Genomic DNA, 20,512 nt, shown 5'->3' with positions numbered 1-20,512 from the left:
TCTTCCTGCCCTTGGGGACCCTGTCCCTCATGAATCCCCTTTCTATCTTCATTCTCATCTCCTTCACAAAAGAGAATCTTGCCCCTGACTAAAAAATCACAGACCCTCCCGTCCCCATACAGATCGTTAATGACACCCTTGTTCTTGAGATCTTAAGAAAAAAGGTGGAGGTGTTTTCAGGTCCTTTGGGACTTGCACAGTGTCCAAAACAAGCAACATCAATTAAGGGAATTTTAAAATTTGACAAATTTCTTCACGTACTCTTTCCAATTAAAAAAAAAAAATACCATTTAGTTGTTATGCAGTCAGAAAACTGACCTTGAAACAACAAATGCCAGCAAGTATATAGTGGCAGCTGACAAATCATTAAGAAAAAATAAAGCACTGTTTATAAAAGTCCTGTTTATGGCTCAGTTATACGGTCTTAAGTACCGAAATAGTCAGATATAAATCCAGGCATCATTAAAATAAGATAGAATTGAATGTCCAAAGTGTTTCCAAAACCCAGCTGTTCCTCAGAGGCACACATCTTCAGCTACTCTTCTGCCAGCCACACGTAAACCTACCAACAAGAAAATTCAAGATCGTAGCACGACCGTGCTCTGCCATCTGGTGGCCAAACGTGAAATGACCCTGAATGCTCCATCAAAAGATAGAAAAGATTAATAGATGAGTTTCCTGTAAACTACAGACATCAGTAACAAAACAGTTTTCTGAAATCTGCTACCAATGAGCAGCGGAAGTTGGAATCCTGAAAAAAACAAATCCAATTTTGAAGAATCTCCTTCTTTAAGCCCCACGGGTGTGAATGAAAAGCTCTTAAATTGCTTGCTTAAATGAGCCTATCTGAGTACCAAAGAGGTACATAAAAACAGCGGGTATGAAGTATGCAAGCCTTTTCGGCCATATGAAAACACTGCCCGCCTCCCCATGCTATGCAGATCTCTGTTGGAGACACAACCACCAGATAGGAAGGGGCCAGGGCACTTTGAGAGCCACTTATGAATGTATTTCAATAATTACTGCACATGAGACACCTGCAAAAGAGATCACAGGAGTTTGGAAAACCAAACCCCCCTTCCCCAGAGCACTAAAGCCTCAGAAAAGTCCTGAAGTAAAGAAAGTTGTTTAACTTTGCTTAACTCAGCAACTCTCAAATTTTGGCCTCTGAATAGGTGGTTGTTATTGTTTGGTAGTTTTTTGTTCTTGGGCTTTTTTGTTTTTTTTTTTAAGCTGTTGTTTGTTGGGTTTTTAAAAATATAACTCAGAGAATGTGTAAAAGGCAAGTTTAAATGCAAATGCAGCCTCAGTTCTGCAACTAGCGGCATTACGTTTCAGAAAGTTACCTATCCTCTATGTGCCTTCATTTCTTCAGCTGTAAGCCAACAGCCAGAAAAGATAGCGAGAAAAAATACTTTACTTCATGCAAATAATAGCTCTGCACTCAGAGGTCCCAGGTCTCTTTCTAGCCCAGCTCTGTATCAGACATTGTGTACAAGGGGATAGTCCATTTTGCCTGGTCAGTCCTCACTATTGTAGTTCGTGCTTATGACTTTTTTTGGCCTGGTAATCTGTTGTTGTTGTAAATATACTGCCAAAGCTTTGTAATGACATATGTAAGTATAAACTTTCCATCTGAGACATCGTCTTAAATCAGCAGGAAGTAGCTTGATGACTATGTCGCCCCTCGTCTCATAGATATGGAAGGGGAAAATTGATAAGGGGGGAATATGTAACAGAGTAGTCACCTCTCCTCCTGTAGTTATAGAAGGGAAATATTGACAGTGGGGAATATGTAACAGAGGGAATGGCCTGAAAAAATGGTAAAAATATTTTCTCTTTAAAACATCCTCCACTGCTTTTTTTTTTTTTTTTTTTTTTTTTTTTTTTTGTTGAGACAGAGTCTCACTTTGTTGCCCAGGCTAGAGTGAGTGCCGTGGCGTCAGCTTAGCTCACAGCAACCTCAAACTCCTGGGCTTAAGCGATCCTACTGCCTCAGCCTCCCGAGTAGCTGGGACTACAGGCATGCGCCACTATGCCCGGCTAATTTTTTCTATATAGATTTTTAGGTGTCCATATAATGTCTTTCTATTTTTAGTAGAGACGGGGTCTCGCTCAGGCTGGTCTCGAACTCCTGACCTTGAGCAATCCACCCGCCTCGGCCTCCCAGAGTGCTAGGATTACAGGCGTGAGCCACCGCGCCCGGCCCCTCCACTGCTTTTTGAGAACTAAATCCTGCATTCCCTGCCTCAGGGCAGTGGTTGGTAGGGGCAAGGTAAGACTTTTATTCTTTGCTCCATAGGAGATGGCTCAGATCAGACCTGGCAGAGGGAGGTCCTGGGGTGGAGGTCACAGGATTGTCTTCAGAGGAGATGGGACAATCAGAATCATCAACTGTAGTTGAATAGCAATTGCCTGAAGCTGAGAACCCACCCTTAAAATCTCTGTATTTCTGTTTATTAGGAGGATGGCATTTCAGACAAGAGTCTCCATCCTCCTCCTTTTGGGGCAAAGTAATTAAACTTCTTTTTCCTTCTCCTTAAAAAAACACTACTTCAGCCATTTCTAAGCTTTGCCATTGTTTTCCCATACCAAATTTTCAACAACCATGCACTATAGATTATTGGAGACCATTCATCCAGGCTATACCTCAAAAACAGCCAATTGATAACCTACATTTATCCACTTCCTCTCCTCAAACCCAACTAGGCAATAAAGGAATAATTAAAGGCTATTAACTCACAAGGACAAAAAAGAATAGGAGAAGGAACACTCAGAGATACCCAACTTTAGAAAATGTTTGAAGACAAAGCAGGTAAAGAAACAGCAACCAGCTAAACAGAATGGAGGAGGTACAATGTGAAGCAGATTGTATTTTTCAAAGACGTCCGATACCCTTCCTCCCATCTATGTTCTTCTGCAGTGTGATTTTTGCCACTCTTCCATTGAAAAGTGTAGTCCAATTCCTCTTTCCTTAAATTGGGCTAACCTTGATGATTTTCCTATAACCCACAGAAGTCTTGTAGTTCTACTTCGGTGCCTTGGAAACCTTGCTCTCTGAACATTCCCTCTTGGATCCAGCTGCCATGCTGTGAGGAGGTGCAAGCTACACGAGGCAGCTGTGTGTAGACATTCTTCACGTAGCCCAGCCTTTGAGTCACCCCAGCCCCAGTGGGCAACAGAAGAGTAAAGAAGCCTCAAACAGAGACATCTTCCCTGACCACTTTATTGAAAACAATATCCTCATCCTGCTTTATTTTTATACATAGCCATAATAGATTCATTTATTATTCTCCCTTGCTAGAATATAATCCTCACAAGGGCACAGAACTTTGTCTTATTTATTACTATATCCCCAACACCTAGAACAATATCTGGCATATAAAAGGAACTCAATAAATATTTTATGAATAAGTAAATTGTAAGGCTGGTGGCGGGCACCCCTCCCCTCCCTAATGGAAAAAGAAGAAGCCCATAAGACCTGCCAAGGACAATGCCTGCAAGGCCCAGCTAAGTTAAAGGATGACCACACCTGGATGGTTACCTTGAGAAGAGTCAACAGTTCCTGGAGTCCACACATACCACCAGCCCCTCCTATTTCTCAATACTGGCCCTAAAACTGCAACAAAGAAATTCTTCACTCTGCACTGAAATCTTCCTACCAAATAGGCCCCCAACCCCTGGCCCTAAAAACATACATAAGCCCACTCAAAAATTCTGGGTGGCTATAAGGAATGATGAAGATACGACATCTCTATGGTTCTCCTGGAGAGAGTTGGAACCCATTATATTAAGTGAAGTATCCCAAGAATGGAAAAACAAGCATCACATGTACTCACCAGAAAATTGGTTTCCCTGAACATCACCTAAATACAAATCTGAGAACGACACCAATTGGACATCAGACTGAGGTGGGGGGTGGGGGAGGGGATGGGGGTATGCCTACACAATGAGTGCATTGTGCACCATTTGGGGAGTGGTAACACTTGAAGGTGCTGACTCGGGAAAGGGGGGGTGGGGAAAAAAAAAAATTCTGGGTGATGCGACTTCTCCGGTCTCCCCCCCCACCCCCACCCCCCGGGACCTGAGAACCTTGCCTGGGCCCCTCTCTTGGGACCCATTACCCTCACTCAGGAGTACCCCAATAAAGCCTCTTTACTTATCCCTTTCAACTCTGCTCATCTTTCTTTCTCTGGTGCCGGCCAATCCACAAAACCTTACATAAATGAATAAAGCAATCAGGAAAAAAGAGAAAAGAGAAAAATACAATCAATGCAAGGAACAGAATAACATATCCCATAAGGTATTAATTAACATCCTCAGAGAGGTACACAGCATCCACGAAACAAGACTTAGAAGCCATTAGGGGAGTGGGGCAGACAAAAACAAACATGTAAGAAAGAACTCTTGCAAAGTAAAAATGTGGCAGCTGAAATAAAAAATTCAATAGGCTTGTCAGATAAAGCTGACAAAATCTTCCAAAACGTTGAACCTAGAGAAAATAAGATGAAAAATGGGGGTAGAGGGAGAGAATTAGGGGATCAACCCAGGATGTCTCCCATCTAATGTAAGTTCCAGAAAACAAGAACAGAAGAAATGGAACACAGATGAGCAGAGAAATCCCTAGAAGCCAGGTGCGCACTGGCCGGAGAGCCACTGAGGGCGGGGCCAGGGCGTCTGGCAAGCACAGGACTGGAAGAATTGCAGATCTGTCTGAGCATTCAGAAAAATTATTCTGAGGTATTTTGTTGGAAAGATCTGTTGAAGTATTTAGAAAAAAAAAAAAACCTTATGTACAGTGGAAGATCCATACAAAACTAAAAACTAAAAAATTAATATAATTATTAACTCCAGGAAAAGCAGAACACTGTGCAATTTGAGCTAGCAATAGCAACACCTGACTGTCCTTTAACAGTGATACCGTGTAGGAAGGACGAGGTGGAGGAGGAGGGGGGAGCCGCATGCAGGAGCTAAGTCCTCTGCTACCACAACCAGAAGCCAAGAGATGGGGTCCAAGGCAGATAACTAAATACATAATAATGCAAGCTTATTATTTAGAAATATGGAGTAAATACAGAAGAAACAGCCACCGAGTTCTAGACAGGACATGGAGAGTGGGGAGAAACGGGACAGGAGATTAAGGGTTTTCTTTATAGGCATTTTGGTACGCATTGATTTTTCAGCTATGTGCATGTAAATCTTTGATTTCAAAAAAACAAAAATAAATTTATTTTTATTTTTGTTTATTTATTTTTTTGAGACAAAGTCTCACTCTTTTGCCCGGGCTAGAGTGCCGTGGCGTCAGCCTAGCTCACAGCAACCTCAAACTCCTGGGCTCAAGCGATCTCCTGCCTCAGCCTCCCAAGTAGCTGGGACCACAGGCATGTGCCACTGTGCCCAGCTAATTTTTTCTCTATATATTTTTAGATGTCCATATGATTTCTTTCTATTTTTAGTAGAGACGGGGTCTCGCTCTTGCTCAGGCTGGTCTCGAACTCCTGAGCTCAAACAATCTACCCACCTCGGCCTCCCAGAGTGCTAGATTTACAGGCGTGAGCCACCGCACTCGGCCTCCAGACCCCATCTCTACAAAAACTTTTTTAAAAGTTAGCCAGGCATGGTGGTGCACAGCTATCATCCCAGCTACTCAGGAGGCTGAGGCAGGAGGACCACTAGAGCCCAGGAATTTGAAGCCACTGCTCTTCTCCAGCCTGCGTGACAGAGTGAGACTTTGTCTCAAAAAAAAAAAAAAAAGAATATCTGTAATGGAAAAGTTCTCAATAAACATTTTTAAAGAACAAACTTACAAATACTTATGCTAAAGTGATGGCCTCAAAATGTTTATATGCATAAGAATTACTGGGGAGTCACTTAAAATGCAGAGCCCCAGGCCTTACCTTGTACCTTTCAGCACCTCCAGTTCCTCCCTCCGCTCACAGCTGTCACAACTGGGGGCGCCTCTGCAACCAAGGGGCAGGAGACAGTGTGGGGGCTGCGGCAGCTAGTAACTTCAACAGAAGAAAAGTGAAAGTGCAACAAATTCCCTCAGGCAGAGGGAATCACAGCTCCACAGGAGGCATTTGGGCATCATTCATTAAGCCACCCCCACCACCACCACCACCTAGGGGCTGGTGTGCACAGGCTTCCCGCAGCCAGGAGGTGGCTGGATTTCAAGGGTGCTTATAACCCTAGAACAGTAGTTCCTAGAGAGATTTTGCCACCGCCACCACCATCCCTCCTGCTCGCCCCTATGTCTAACACTGTTCAGAGACATTTTTGTTTTAACTGAGGACTGGGGGGTGGGGTGCCTCTGGCATCTAGTGGGTAGAGGCCAGGGATGCTGCTAAAAATGCCACAATGCACAGAACAGCTTTCCCCAACCCCCAACTCCAATAAAGAATTATCTGACCCAAAATGTTAATAGTGCTGAGGTTGACAAACCATGTGCTAGAACCTGTGATACAATTATTCAAACGAGATTAAAAAAGATGAGCTGTCCTCTTCTTTTACCACAAAGGTCTATTATCTATAAATACTCAGCTTGACAGAGTGGGTTCCAGGCCATGTGCTGAAGTGGGGACCATTTATAGGCAGGTGCGTTTGCAAGGATACCAGTCAGCCCTTCCCAAATAAGATCAAAATGCACACCATTGCCATCTCTCCTTAAAAGGCACAGGTGTAATCTCATAAAAGATGCTTTGCATGGTGTGCTTTTTTTTTTTTTTTTTTAAGTCTTATTTCCCACTGGAAGTTGGAGATGGTAAAAAATAAAATTCATACATAAAGCTAGTGAGAAAAACAATTTGACAAGTGATGTCCAATGCTAAAAATAACAAAGTGTTAGTTTCCTAGCATTAAGGAAAATATACTGTAAGGCAAGTTCAAGATATCAGCATGACATTTGTTGGAATGAATGTATGTTACATACATCACACCAGAAATCAAAGATCTGGCAGTATGCCAGGGCAAGGTGTTTTTATCAGATTTAGTTATTGTTTGAGTGTGGTAAGGCCAACAGATCGGGAGAGGACTGCTGTTGGAAAGACCGTTCCTTATTCACAGTCCCAAGAGGAAGGGGCGCCTAAATGGCCACATGGCAAAGCCCCATAGAGGGTGCGGCGGCGACAAGAGGGGAAACTGTGGGCTAAAACCTTTATTGTGGTTTCCAAAGGAAGGAAGAAGCAAAGTAGAGTCGTGGGATTGGCTAGTTTGAATAAACTGTGGGCTCTGGGGCACAGGGGTTGTCCCTAGTCGTCCGGTACCTGGCTCTGGAATGATTACGGCGGGTCAACAGTAGCCCAGAGTGTGAGAACCAGTTAAAGGAAGTGGTTGGGGCTGTGGGCTCTGGATTGGCTGGTTTGCATTTGAAAAGCACACTGCAGGACAAATGGTTTGCCAGTTCAGGGACCTGGCTAACCCCGGGAGAGGCAGTCCCTCTGAGATCAGCAAGGTCCCAGACAGCAAAGCATTAAAATACAGGGAAAAAAGAAATAGTTAATACACAAGCGAAATGTCAGAATAAACAACAAGATATGTGGCATAGCAAACTGTTCTTGCTGTGTGAGAATGGATCTATGAGAAGGAGATATACATCCAAGAAAGGTGAATGGAGCCTCCTGCAGATTAGGTTTTATTCAAATGGCTGGATCAGGCCGAGCGTGGTGGCTCGTGCCTGGAATCCTAGCACTTTGGGAGGCCAAGGTGGGAGGATCGCTTGAGGCCAGGAGATCAAGACCAGCCTGGACAATAGCAAGAAAAATAGAAAAATTAGCTGGATGTGGTAGCGCGAGGCTGTAGTCCCAGCTACGGGGGAGGCTGAGGCAGGAGGATCGCCTGAGTCCAGGAGTTCAAGGTTGCAGTGAGCTTTGATGATGCCACTGCACTCCAGCCTGGGCAACAGAGCAAGACCTTGTCCTAAAAATTTTTTAAATGGCTGGATCAAATAATAGATGAATAAAACCAAACATACACCCAAATGTCCCTCAACTAATGAATGGCTAAACAAAATGTAGACTATCCATACAATGGAATATTATTCATCAGTTAACAGGAAAGAAGTGCTGAAACATGAACCTTGAAAACATCATGAAATGTGAAAGAAACCAGGCACAAAGAGTCACATAGTGCATAATTCCATTTATATTAAATGTCCAGAATAAGTAAATCCATAGAGACAGAAAGTAGATTAGTGTTTGCCAGGGGCTGGGGGGAAGAGGGAATAGAGAATGACTGCTAATGATTACAAAATTTCTTTTGGGGGTGATGGAAATGTTCTAAAATTAGTAGGGTGGTTGCAAACTCTATGAATATACTTTTTAAAAATGCACTGAATTGTAGACTTGAAAAGGGTGAACTTTATGGTATGTGCCTTATATCTCAATAAAGCTGTTATAAAAAAAAAAAACAAAGACATTCAAACCATAGCAATAATCAAGAGTTCCCCATTAACATGCAAATACTCCTGGGAGAGTTATAAAATAGTAATCGCTCCTAGACGTGGAAACCTTTCAGAAGCTGCTGCTGGCCCTCTGCATTCAAATGTTAGTGCAGTTATTGCAAAAACCACTGTGAGACTCAGCTCAGCCTGCAGCCTGTGTGCATTCGTGCCTGTGTGTGTGTGTGTGTGTGTGTGCGCACCTGCATGCGTGTGATATGCCTGAGGCCAAGAGGCTGACCGCAGGTGACAACTGGTAAGAGAAGGAGGACAGGAAAGAGAGAGAAGGACTGGAGTTAGGGAACAGATGGGACTCTCCAGGGAGGCACAGGAGGTACAGGTAGAGAGTGGCAGACAGCTGAGGCTACACACCCCACTGAGGTCCTGAGGAGCTCTTCTCCTCGCTGCACTCCTTCATATCACCTATGTCGGGATGGGACCTGCACACAGGTTGGAAAAGGACCTCAAGCAGTTTAAGGTGAAAATAGAGCAGGACACGATGTGAAAGAAATTGGCAGGCAGGCATCCCAGACCAGGAGGCACACCAGGACCCAGGCAGTCCCCACACCCTGGAGGGAGAGGACACCAAGGACTGGGGAGGCAGTACCTGGGGAGGGTGACCAGCTGACCCCCCAATCTCAGTTCTGCACAAACTGGACATAGAAGACGTAGATACTGTGGCCAGCCCTCACTGACCTCAATAGGTGGGGTTTGTACTGTCAGGTGTCCTAGATCTGTGACTTGCCGTTCCTTCCTCATGTCAAGAAATGAGGGTCTGCCTGATGCAGGCCCTATACCAAGCATGGACACATGGGAAGATTAAGATTTAGTGAGCGGTGTGGGGACACAGTTATATGCAGAGTCAGAAAGAAAGGAGGAGATGCTCATCCTGAAGTCCCTGCCAGAGAAAGACATTCTGCTTTTAGACTTCACGGGGCAGCATTAATTGAGAGACCCACGTGGGAGGTGGGGACATAAACAGTGCCACCCCCTCCTTCTCTGCTGTCCAGCAGCCCTGCGGGAATGAGATGCAGGAAGGGAGAGGGAAAGTATGTCTGGGGAAGCTGCTGTATGGAGAAGTAGGAAAGTCATCCTGTGTCAGTGCTTCTCAAACTGGAGTGTGCGGCAGAATCACCTGGAAAATTCGGGGCCACCAACAGCGCTACTCAATCAGTGAGTCAGGGGTGGAGCCTAACTATTTGTCTGCCTTTCTTTCTTTCTTTTTTTTTTTTTTTATGAGACAGTCTCACTCTGTTGCCCAAGCTAGAGTGCCATGGCACAAGCCTACCTCACAGCAACCTCAAACTCCTGGGCTCAAGCGATCCTGCTGCCTCAGCCTCCCACGTAGCTGGGACTACAGGCATGTGCCACCATACCCGGATAATTTTTTCTATTTTTAGTAGAGACAGGGTCTCACTCTTGCTCAGGCTGGTCTCGAACTCCTGAGCTCAAGCTAGCCTCCCACCTTGGCCTCCCAGAATGCTAGGATTATAGGCGTGAGCCACCACGCCTGGCCCTGTCTACCTTTCTTTTCTTTTCCTTCCTTTTCTTTTCTTTTCTTTTCTTTTTCCTTTTCTCTTTTTTTTCTTCTTCTTCTTTTTTTTTTTTTCTTTTTTGAGAGAGACTCTCGCTATGTTGCCCAGTGTGGTCTTAACTCCTGGGCTCAAGCAATCCTCCTGCCTCTGCCTTCAAAGTAGCCGGGACTACAAACACATATCTGCCTTGCTTTGCTTTGCTTTGCTTTGTTTTTCTTTTCTTTTCTTTCTGTCTTTGTGTGTGTGTGTGTGTGTGTGTCTACCTTTCTTTTTTTAAATTTTATTTTATTTCAGAGTATTACAGGGGTACAAACGTTTTAGTTACACAAATTGCTTTTGTACAGTTTAAGTCAAAGTTATAAGCGTGCCCATCCCCCAAATAGCGTGCATTGTACCCGTTAGGTGTGAATTTACTCATCTCCTCCTCCCCCTCCCACCTGCTTGATTTCCGATGAGTTTTATTTCCATATGTGCACATAAGTGTTGATTAATTAGTTTCAATTTACTCACCATTAAATCGGAGCTAAGTGTATCTGCCTTTCTAACAAGTTCCCAGGCGATGCTGATGCAGGGGCTGGCAGGGAGGCAGCCATATCAAGAGCCTCTATTCTAGATAAACTATTTCGCCAGTGGTCCCTGGTCACTTGCAAAGACGGGTCACATGAAGGACACACAAAAAGAGGTCCAAACGAGAGGGCTCAGGATGAAGCAGGCTGACTGGGGAGAACCTTGGAGACAGAGCCCGCTGAAAATCAGGAGCAGTAGAGAAACAACAGCAGTTAACATTTACCTATCGAGCACTTGCAGTGTGCTGGGCCCATCCGAAGTGCTTCATGATTTATTTCATTTAGGCCACACAACAGCTGTACGGCACTGGTACTGTTGGTATCCCCAACTGCTATAGACGGGCACTCAAGGCATCAGGAAGATGCTAGACAGTCTCAAGATGCACGTCCCGCTCAGGTGCCCACGCCCTTACCCCTGGGCCCTGCTGCTGGCAAAGAAAGCCAAACCAGGAACAAAGAAAGAAACTAGAATGTCCTTTCCCACCAGGCCCTCAGGTAAGCACCTCAACTTTGTGAACTAGTTTGTTTGGGAAAGGTGGAGGTGAAAAAGGAAGTGTCAGTTCGCTGGGGCAGGCATAACAAAGTATAATACACAAACTCAGTGGCTCACACAACAGAAATTTATTGTTTCATGGCTCTGGAGGCCAGAAGTCCATGATCAAGGTGCCTGTACCGCTGGTTCCCTCTGTGGGCTGTGAGAGGGAATCTGTTCCATCCCTCTCTCCAAGCTTCTGGTGGTTTGCTGGCAAACGTTGGCTTTCCTTGCCTTGCGGATACATCACCCAATTTCTCCCTCCACATTTTCTGACAAAAATTCTCTGCTTAGCCACAGTCAAGCACCTTCTCCTAGACCCATCTGTGCACTTCTTTGTAAAATCCAGATTTAGCAAAGAACCCCCCACCCTAGATATCTGATCAGGTTCCTTATCCTCCACCATCCCCCAGGTGATGTCTGGTCACCCTGGTCTGTCTTCAGCAAGAACCCTGTTAGGTCAGTTTAGCCTCAGTCACCCTCCCCCCCGTCCCCCCCACCGCCCCCCATGTTTGCTCTTAGTAATTTTCCACCCACTGATCCCACCCTGCTCCTTGGCCGTGCTGAAGCATTGGAGTTGAGCCCCATCTCTCTCCCCCACCCCAAGGCCCTGTACCTATCACAATGGTCCCGAATAAAGTCTTCCTTAACATTCTTTGGCAAGTATCACTGAATAATTTTTTTCTTTAATATTACCCTGTGTGCAGGTCTGTCCTATGTCCAAATTTCTCCTTTTTATGAGGGTGTCATCATATAGGATTAGGAGCCCACCTCACTCCAGCTTGATCTCATCTTAACTAATTACCTCTGCAACAACCCTATTTCCATCCCAGGTCACATTCTGAGGTCCTGGGGGTGAGACTTTGTCATATGAATTTGGTGGGGGTTGGGGCTGGGGGGTGGGAACAAAATTCAACCCCTACAACAGAAAGAAAAAAATCTTCCCAGAACTAACTCTAAATCCTTGGATCCTAAAGATATTAAAAATACTTTCGTGGGCAGGGCCAATCTGCCATATTGTATACACTAAATAAGAAGCCCTATTTTCATCGAGGATTTTAGAAGTCATCACCTATAATGTAGAATCAATTATGGGAAAGGAGGAGTACATTAAGGGAATTTTTATAATGAGAATTCTCTTTTTGTTTTTCCTAACACTTCACTTCAACTTCAGTGTTTCTCTTTCAGATGTTCCTTTCTATCCAATTATGATATAAGATAGAAATGCAGCAAGTTGGGTGAAAGTGCTCTTTTGGTACCTGCCACTAACCAGAGTGTGAACTCCTCTTTGAACAGCATTTGAATAAAAGCTGTGCTCATTTGTAAAGGAGAGCGAGGTTGAATTAAAGAAGAGGGATGTGATGATTTCTCTGAACAAAGTCTAAGAAGTGAAGGGAGCTGACCTTCTGTAGCAGACTGCCTAGGAAAGACATAGCCATCTACTGATTCCATTACTACACATTTTTCCATTTCTCCATCACTCAGTGTGGGATGGGCCAAACATAGAAAGATGCAGTATCTGAATTCTGCAAGATGTTCTCATGACTAGAGATGGAAAGAACAACCTTTCTCTGGGTATAGAATTCAGTACCCTAATTATTAATAGTTGTAAGGAATAGTGAGGACATTCTCAAGAAAGTCAATTCACATCCAATGCAGAATTCAATTTGGTTTAATATATATCATACTTGTTTAACAAGGGGCCAATAAAAAGACTTGGATTTCAGCCTTAGTTATAAAGTCTTCATTCATTCTTTCCTTTATTCACTGCTTATTGGACTTCTATGACATACCAAATGTTGTGAAAGCAATAAGTTAGAAAGCCAGATTTGAGGCCGGGCGCAGTGTCTTATGCCTGTAATCCCAGCACTTTGGGAGACCAAGGTGGGAGGATCATTTGAGGCCAGGAGTTCGAGACCAGCCTGAGCAACATAGCGAGACCCTCTCTACAAAAAAAAAAAAAAAATTGAAAAATTAGACAGACATGGTGGTGTGCACCTGCAGTCATAGCTACTCGGGAGGCAGAGGCAGGAGGATCACTTGAGCCCAGGAGTTCAAGGCTGCAGGGAGCTATGACGATGCCACTACATTCTAGCCTGGATGAAAGAACAAGACCCTATCAAAAAAAAAAAAAAAAAGTCAGAGATGATTTGACATGTGCCTTCCCTCATGCAGCTCTGTAACCTCAAACAGTAGTCTTCTCCATGTGTTAATTTCTTGATCAGTAATATGAAAATAGAAAATTGAATTTCCCTAAACAATTCAATTCAACCAACATCTACCCAACCCTGAGCTTGATGCCAGATCGGGTGTTCAAGGCAGGAAGGGGGATGGGATCTAAGGGTGAGTTAGATGGAGCCCTTGCCTTGGAGAAAGTGAAACAGGCCAGGGAAGCAGATGTGGAAATGACCAAGATCAGTGATCAACAGAGGCACAGGTGCCAAGCAAAGGAGGGATTTATCCTGAGGGCTGGGCAAGAGCAGGAAAGACCACGAGGGAGTGATGGTCTTTACACTGGGCCTTGAAGGAAGAACTTCTCTGGTAAAGAACTGAGGAAGGACAGTCTAGGTCAAATGTACATTGCGGACAAAGGTCCAGGGCCTGAAAACACCATGCACTTAACAGATGCAGTGCTCCTCAGCGACACAGCTCCTCTCTCTGTTCTCGTTTATCCGATACTCAGGGACCCAAAAGTGCAATACAAAAGGGAGTCAGGAAACATCTGGCTCCAAGAGCCATCAGAACTATTCAGACGAATCAATAACGAGAAACTAAAATATTGACATGGGTCAACGGTAGTGACAAAGAGCATGTCATCTAAAGGGGACAGCCACTGCTCAGCTCAGCCTGATTGTTGCCTTAAAGGAAAGTCACAGCAGCCAGATTTCGGGGATTTTTCAGAGAAGCTATAGAGATATATAGAGATACCTATATATAAATGTATATGCATACACACATAATACATTCTACGTTACATAGAGAGAGAGCATAAGTAACTTGCAGAAGGCCCAGACTAGTTGGTGGAGAGGCTGTTAGGTAGATATGGAGGGATTCTGTGTCTCCTAGGGATGAAAATGGGTGCCTATTGCCCCCATCGTGGTCCTGCCCAACCCTAATTCTCCATACCTGGCGGAGGGAATACCCTACAAATCTGCCAATCAGAACTTGGTGCACCAGCTGCAAAAGAATGCAGAGGACTCTCTAGCTCACAGGCCAAGCAGCATGGGTACCAAAAAGTCCAGAAAGTGACCTAGAACCCACATGCAAAGTTAAGGCTCATGTCATGTGACTGCCAACTGTCCAATCAAAGTGGTTCCATGGTGACCTCTGAACCACGAGGGAGATCCCTATCTGGGCACCATAAAATAAGACGCAGACCATAGCCAATCTCTGTCTCTTTGCTCTTCCTTTGGCTCTCACTTTGCTGTGACAGTGGGCCCAGTTGTCATCTGTGGCTTATGTATCATGCTCTGTAAACCTGTATCTTGCTCTTGCCCTACAATCCTATCTTTCTCTCCTCAATAAACCTCATGTTCGTGCTTGCCTAACTTCCGCGCGTCTGGGCATTCTTCAGTCATGAGTGTGCCAAGAACCGACATTTTCAGACTAAAACCTGACAAGGCCAGCTTCAAACCTTGAGCTGTTGGCCCCCAGAGCTGAGCTTCTAGAAGGGCCAAGTGGGGAAAAGGGAAGTCACTCAGGCTGTGGAGCTGGGAGTTCTGGAGGGGAGAGGAACAGAAGCTGGGAAAACACAAACAAGGGAAAGAGTCTGTAACCTAGGGATAGACATTCTAGCAGAATAATATTTCTTTAAATGATCAGGAAAGTCAAAACACACATGCACTGACCTCTCAAGAGCGGCAAGAGGAATTGGCAAGATGTTAAATACTAAAGCTTTGGCACCAAAAGCAACCAGAGAATAGAAAAAGGCAAAAACACTCGGAGCCACCACAACTGCCAATAATTATTAATAAATTCTAATGGATTAGTACTGAAGAGTGGCTTCAAGTAATAAAATGAAAATTTATTACCAATTAAAGGAAAACACCAATCTGCCCAAAATAAATCTGAAATGAGAAACCAAATTCTGGAGTCTCCATCCCCAGCCTTCCCACCCACCAGCCACAATTTCTTTCAATCAATAATTGAACCATCCTCCAGGCATATTAAAGAACCCAGAAGTGGAGCTCTGCCCTACGGGGTGCCACAGGTAAACATTTGCATATGTCAAAGTAAAGAACATTTCCACCAGCCTCCCCTGTCCTCCAGAGGGAACCCCGGGGCCTTGCAAGTCTCTGCAGAATTTCCTGACCTTGAACTTGCGTGCCAAGGCAGAAGGTGAGATGGCAAACACATGCACACTTCTGCTGGGTGGTGTGTATGTGTGTGTGTATACACGTATGCATGCGGTTGTCTGTGACATCTCCCCCACTGTGGTGGGGGAGCAGTGGGGAAGAGAGAAAGAAAAGGAATGTTAAGAGAAAGAGAATGGAGAGATATTTTTCAATTACATTTCTTTCTGCCAGAGCCAACCAGCTACTGAATGATGCAGCTATTCTTGGGTTCCACCTTCAGGGAATTTTTTGATTGAATATGTGTATTCTCTTTAGGAATCAAGGGGAAAGCCACCTATGTAGATGAGTGTTATAAAGCCATTAAGGCTAAACGCGCAGCAGGATCCGCCTTATTGGGTATGAATGTGTCCGTGAAAGCCTTGTCCTTGTCAAGCCTTTACGATATGATTATGGTCCAGACCCTTAGTGCTTTCAATGGAAATGACGCTCTGAGGGGCTCTTGGGAAGATTCACAAAAGCTACAAAGCAAATTTTTTTGATTCAGACCAGTAAACATCAGGTAGTTACGGGCTCCCTCGGCTTGATTCATGGGAAATAAAAGGGGAAATAAATTAATCTTCAGTATTTGTGAAAGGTGGGGCCTAGAAATCTGCAAAGGCTCCGCAGGCAGCACAGGCTTCCCCCTCTCCCACGAATGGTAAGCCCCAAGGCCGGCTGTAGGAAATTGAAAACGCAACCATCCTCTATTCAAAGCAGTTCTCTGGAGGGGAGAGGTTGGGGGAAGAAGGAATGGAGCATTTGACTTAGATGAAAAACCGAGGCTCGTGCAGCCCTGCAGCCCACCGTTCCAGAGCTTTCTCTTTCCCCACCGAGGCCAAGCACACGACTGTTGAGCTCTCCCCTGAGATTTCAAGGAGGTATTCTTTTGTCCCGCTGTCTTGAAAATTATTTTTACCTAACATCTATTTTTAAAGCTTTTTCATCTTTTTTTCCTGTACACTTCATGCTTGGGTCCAAAAGTTCATTCAGTCAATTATGCAAACACCTGTGTGATGCACCCATTGGATCACCTGACACAGGTGCTAGGCAGTGGGCAGCGAACCTGTCAAACTTACCTTGCAATAATAAGGAGTTAGGAAGTAACAAAGATGGACTGGGACGGGAGAGGACAATGACTTCCTGACAGAGAGTGACCGGAATGTGCAAGGCCAGGGCTTTGGAACCCTGCTGGACTTACAGCATCCGTGACCCAGGCGGGAGCCTGGGTGTGCCACAGACACTCGGCCCACGTTGAGTCACAGTAGCCTTAATATTGTTACAGTGTTACAGCGAGTGGTCCCGAGGACAAACCGAGCGGCACATGGAGAGTCGGAGAATTAAGGTTTATTTGTCGGCGAGGGGTCTCGCCACCAAATTTTGAGCCCCGTCTACCCAATTTTTCCCACTTTTATTAAGTTGGGGTGATCCAAGGGGTGGGGTCTTAGGTGACTAATGCCTGCCAGGTAATCAGTTAGTTGATGTGTCAGGTAATAGGTTAGTATTATGTTGATGTACCAGGTAATAGGGTAGTTATTACACCAGGTAATAGGTTTAGTGTTATGCTGATGCACCAGGTAATAGATTTAGTGTTATGCTGATGTGCCAGGTAGTAAATCAGTTGATGGGCCAGGTGTTAGGTTAGTATTATGTTAATGTGAGTCTTCCGTGAGGGGTGGGGGTGTCAGGTGGCTGCTGTGCTAAGTAATAAATGGGGGAGTTTCCTTATCAATATGACTAACCTTTCCTTTTCTCTTTTCCTTTTGCCTAATGGCTTATGAAAGAGAGACTAAAAGTCCTATCAAGAAAACTGAGAGGCAGAACAAGAAATTTCGTCCTAACCAAGAAGAGAATCCACACATGTATATAAATGAATGAGCATTTGCATCCATCAAACGTGTTTCTCAATTATGCTATGAGGAAATTTAGAGTAGGAGATAAAAACAGTGCTAATAGTCACATTTCCAGTTTGAGGAGATTTCCGGGCACGTGCAGGCATGGGTCTGCCACTTTATGCTTATTATTCATTTCCTCATTTACATTTCTACCTTTTATTGCATGTATATTTATTTTCCTTATGAAAATCATAATGTTTATGTACACTGAAATACCCATTTTTAGTTCTCTTTCAGTTCTCAATTCTTTTCTCTAAATATTGAAAAATATCTTTATCACAAAATTTTGATTATATTTGCTCACTGGATAAAAAAATTTCATTTTCCAAGTGCAAAACAAATGATAGTATGAAAAGAGTTATTTCAAAAAAAAAATAGAATTATCAAATCTAGATTGTGCAAGAAAGGAAACCAAAAATATTTCACCCTAAAATACACTTCTTTGACATATTTCAAGATGGCTATTCAGAGAAGCTGTAAACACAAGAGTAGCTCAAAAGCTGCCTTTTGTAGGGGAGATTTGCATCTGTAGAGAAAATCTGCATTTGTGAAATAAATAGCCAGGCTTTCTCTGGGCGCCCATACCACCTCATCCGGACCTAGGAGATTGGCTCCCTGCAGACAGACTGAGAGCCTGACACCTTTGGGGGAGGAGGGGTCTGACAAAAACTTATCCCTTCTAAGAGCTGCCACCTGTGAAGTCTCACCTGCATGAGGAGACCACACGTGCTAGCCAGGCCTTTCCTCTTCTCTCCCTCCCATAACCGGTCTTGCCAGCTCCAAGCCCCTATTCTTTCTGGAACCTCGAGATGGTATAAAGCCATCAACCATCTGGCCCTTTCTTTGAGAGTTTTCATATTTTGTATGGCTCCTGTGCCCATGTGCACATTAATAAATTTGTATGCCTTTTTTTCCTAGTAATTTGTCTATTATCAGTTTGTTTTTTAGACTCAAATTATAAAACCATGGCCGGGCGCGGTGGCTCACACCTGTAATCCTAGCACTCTGGGAGGCTGAAGCAGGTGGATCGTTTGAGCCCAGGAGTTCAAGACCAGCTTGAGCAAGAGCAAGACCCCATCTCTACTAAAAATAGAAAGAAATTAGCTGGACAACTAAAAATATATAGAAAAAAATTAGCCAGGCATGATGGCGCATGCCTGTAGTCCCAGCTACTCGGGAGGCTGAGGCAGGAGGATTGCTTGAGCCCAGGAGTTTGAAGTTGCTGTGAGCTAGGCTGACGCCACGGCACTCTAGCCCAGGCAACAGAGTGAGACCCTGTCTCAAAAAAAAAAAAAAATTATCAAACCTTCAGGGGAAAAGTTTAAACTTCCCTACAGTTTGGCGCTGTGAGCAGAATAACAAATCACTGTTTGTTCTGCAGCCTACGGATGGGATCTTGAGACAACTGACGAAAAGCCAGCAAAGAAAGGTAAGAATTTTTTACCAAGTCAGTTCTCCCATATCTCTGCCTATGGTACCCAGTCCAATGAAGGTGATAAGAGTCTCTCTTTGTCTTTTTCCCTTTCTAAATTTGGATTAACAGGGGGGAAAAAAACATATGCAAATTAGTTCTTGTGTTGGTGTAAATTGCATTTGAAATAAATAAATTGGCTACAAAAAGAAAACTTTTTGAGAGTTCTCTTCTTAAACAGATATCTTACTGATACCTATGAAAAGACGCAAAGGGAAAATATAGCCTTAGAAACTCCTTTGGCTGCCAGGCACAGTGGCTCACACCTGTAATCCTAGCACTCTGGGAGGCTGAGGTGGGAGGATCATTTGAGGTCAGGAGTTTGAGACCAGCCTGAGCAAGATCGAGACCTAGTCTCTACTAAAAATAGAAAAAATTAGCTGGGGGTGGTGGCTGTACTCCTAGCTACTGGGGAGGCTGAGGAGGGAGGATTGCTTGAGCCCAGGAGTTTGTGTTGCACCATTGGCACTGCATCCCAGCCTGGGTGACAGAGCGAGATTCTATCCTGAAGAAGAAGAAAAGTAGGATGTATTTTTGGCTGAAAAAAAAAAAGAAGTAATAAAGAAGACATAAAGATGTGGTTTCTGTTAAAGGAAAAGTAATTTTTCCTAGTTTAAAGGTTATATAAAGTTTGTTTCAAAATGAAGGTATAAAGGAAGAAATTACATACAGCAACATATCTTCTACTACAGTTTACTTCAAAGAGAGATGGGATGTGGAAGGACATCACAGTAACCAAAAAATTCCCTGGGAAAATATTTTCCTGCTCTGAAAGAATTTTGAAAAACAGCATTTCAAGTTAGAGTTGAATCACATTGTAGGTCAAAAACAGCTAAACAGCCACAATTTCATATGATTCAACCTAATCCAAGAGGATGGAGAAAACTGTCATTACTTTTCTACTTGGTTATAATAAAAATTCTATTTGAATCATGTACGTAAAATGGGTAAATTTTATGGCATGTAAATTATAGCTCAATAAAGCTGTTAAACTTTCTACTCGAGTCATGTATTCATTACTATTTTCAAAACACGAATCCATAATTTATAGATGGGCTATCTTACGAAGGTTCCATGTGGCTAACTGACTTGTTTACTCATCCAGAGACTGGGGACAGAAACAGACCCCGAAGAAAAGCCCAGAACTTTCTCTACTTGGCTTAATCCCCTAGTTCGTGAGACTTGAGTGGAAAAGTGCCCAACTCATTCCCAATGTCTGCAATTTTTCAAGACAGGAAGATAATTAAAACAAAGCCACATAATTTTTTAGAAAAAGAACCAGAAACTAAAGTCCACAGTCTCAACCGCAGCTTTCTCCGCGGTAAAGTTAACCATTAACTGGAGTGCACAAACAAGGACTTTGCCTTCTTCTCGATGCTTCCCTGTCTCCTAAGACACACCCTCTTCTCCCCATCCCCTCCTCCTCACCAGCGTGTTAAATGTTATCAGACGCCAGTCTCCCTCTGGAAGTTCAACTTGGCCCAAACAGTCTATACCGGGAGATGGTGGGGGGGATAAAAGCACCACTTGGAAACCTTTTACGCGCTGCTCAGGACGCCGCAGTGCAGCGGCCATGCTAAAAGGCATTCCTGGTAGCAGATGGAGCTGCTAAACCTGCATAAATCCTTCCCAAATCTGCCTTAGCACCTGAAATCTCTGGGAATCTGGTTAAAATGCAGATTTTGATCCTTTAGGTCTGGGGTGGGCGCTGAGGTTCTGCATTTCTACCAAGCTCTGAGGAAATGCCG

This window comes from Eulemur rufifrons, chromosome 1 (genome assembly GCF_041146395.1).
Source record: "Eulemur rufifrons isolate Redbay chromosome 1, OSU_ERuf_1, whole genome shotgun sequence".
Classification (NCBI taxonomy): domain Eukaryota; kingdom Metazoa; phylum Chordata; class Mammalia; order Primates; family Lemuridae; genus Eulemur; species Eulemur rufifrons.
The sequence above is the reverse complement of the archived record's forward strand: the minus strand, read 5'-3'. Positions refer to the sequence as shown.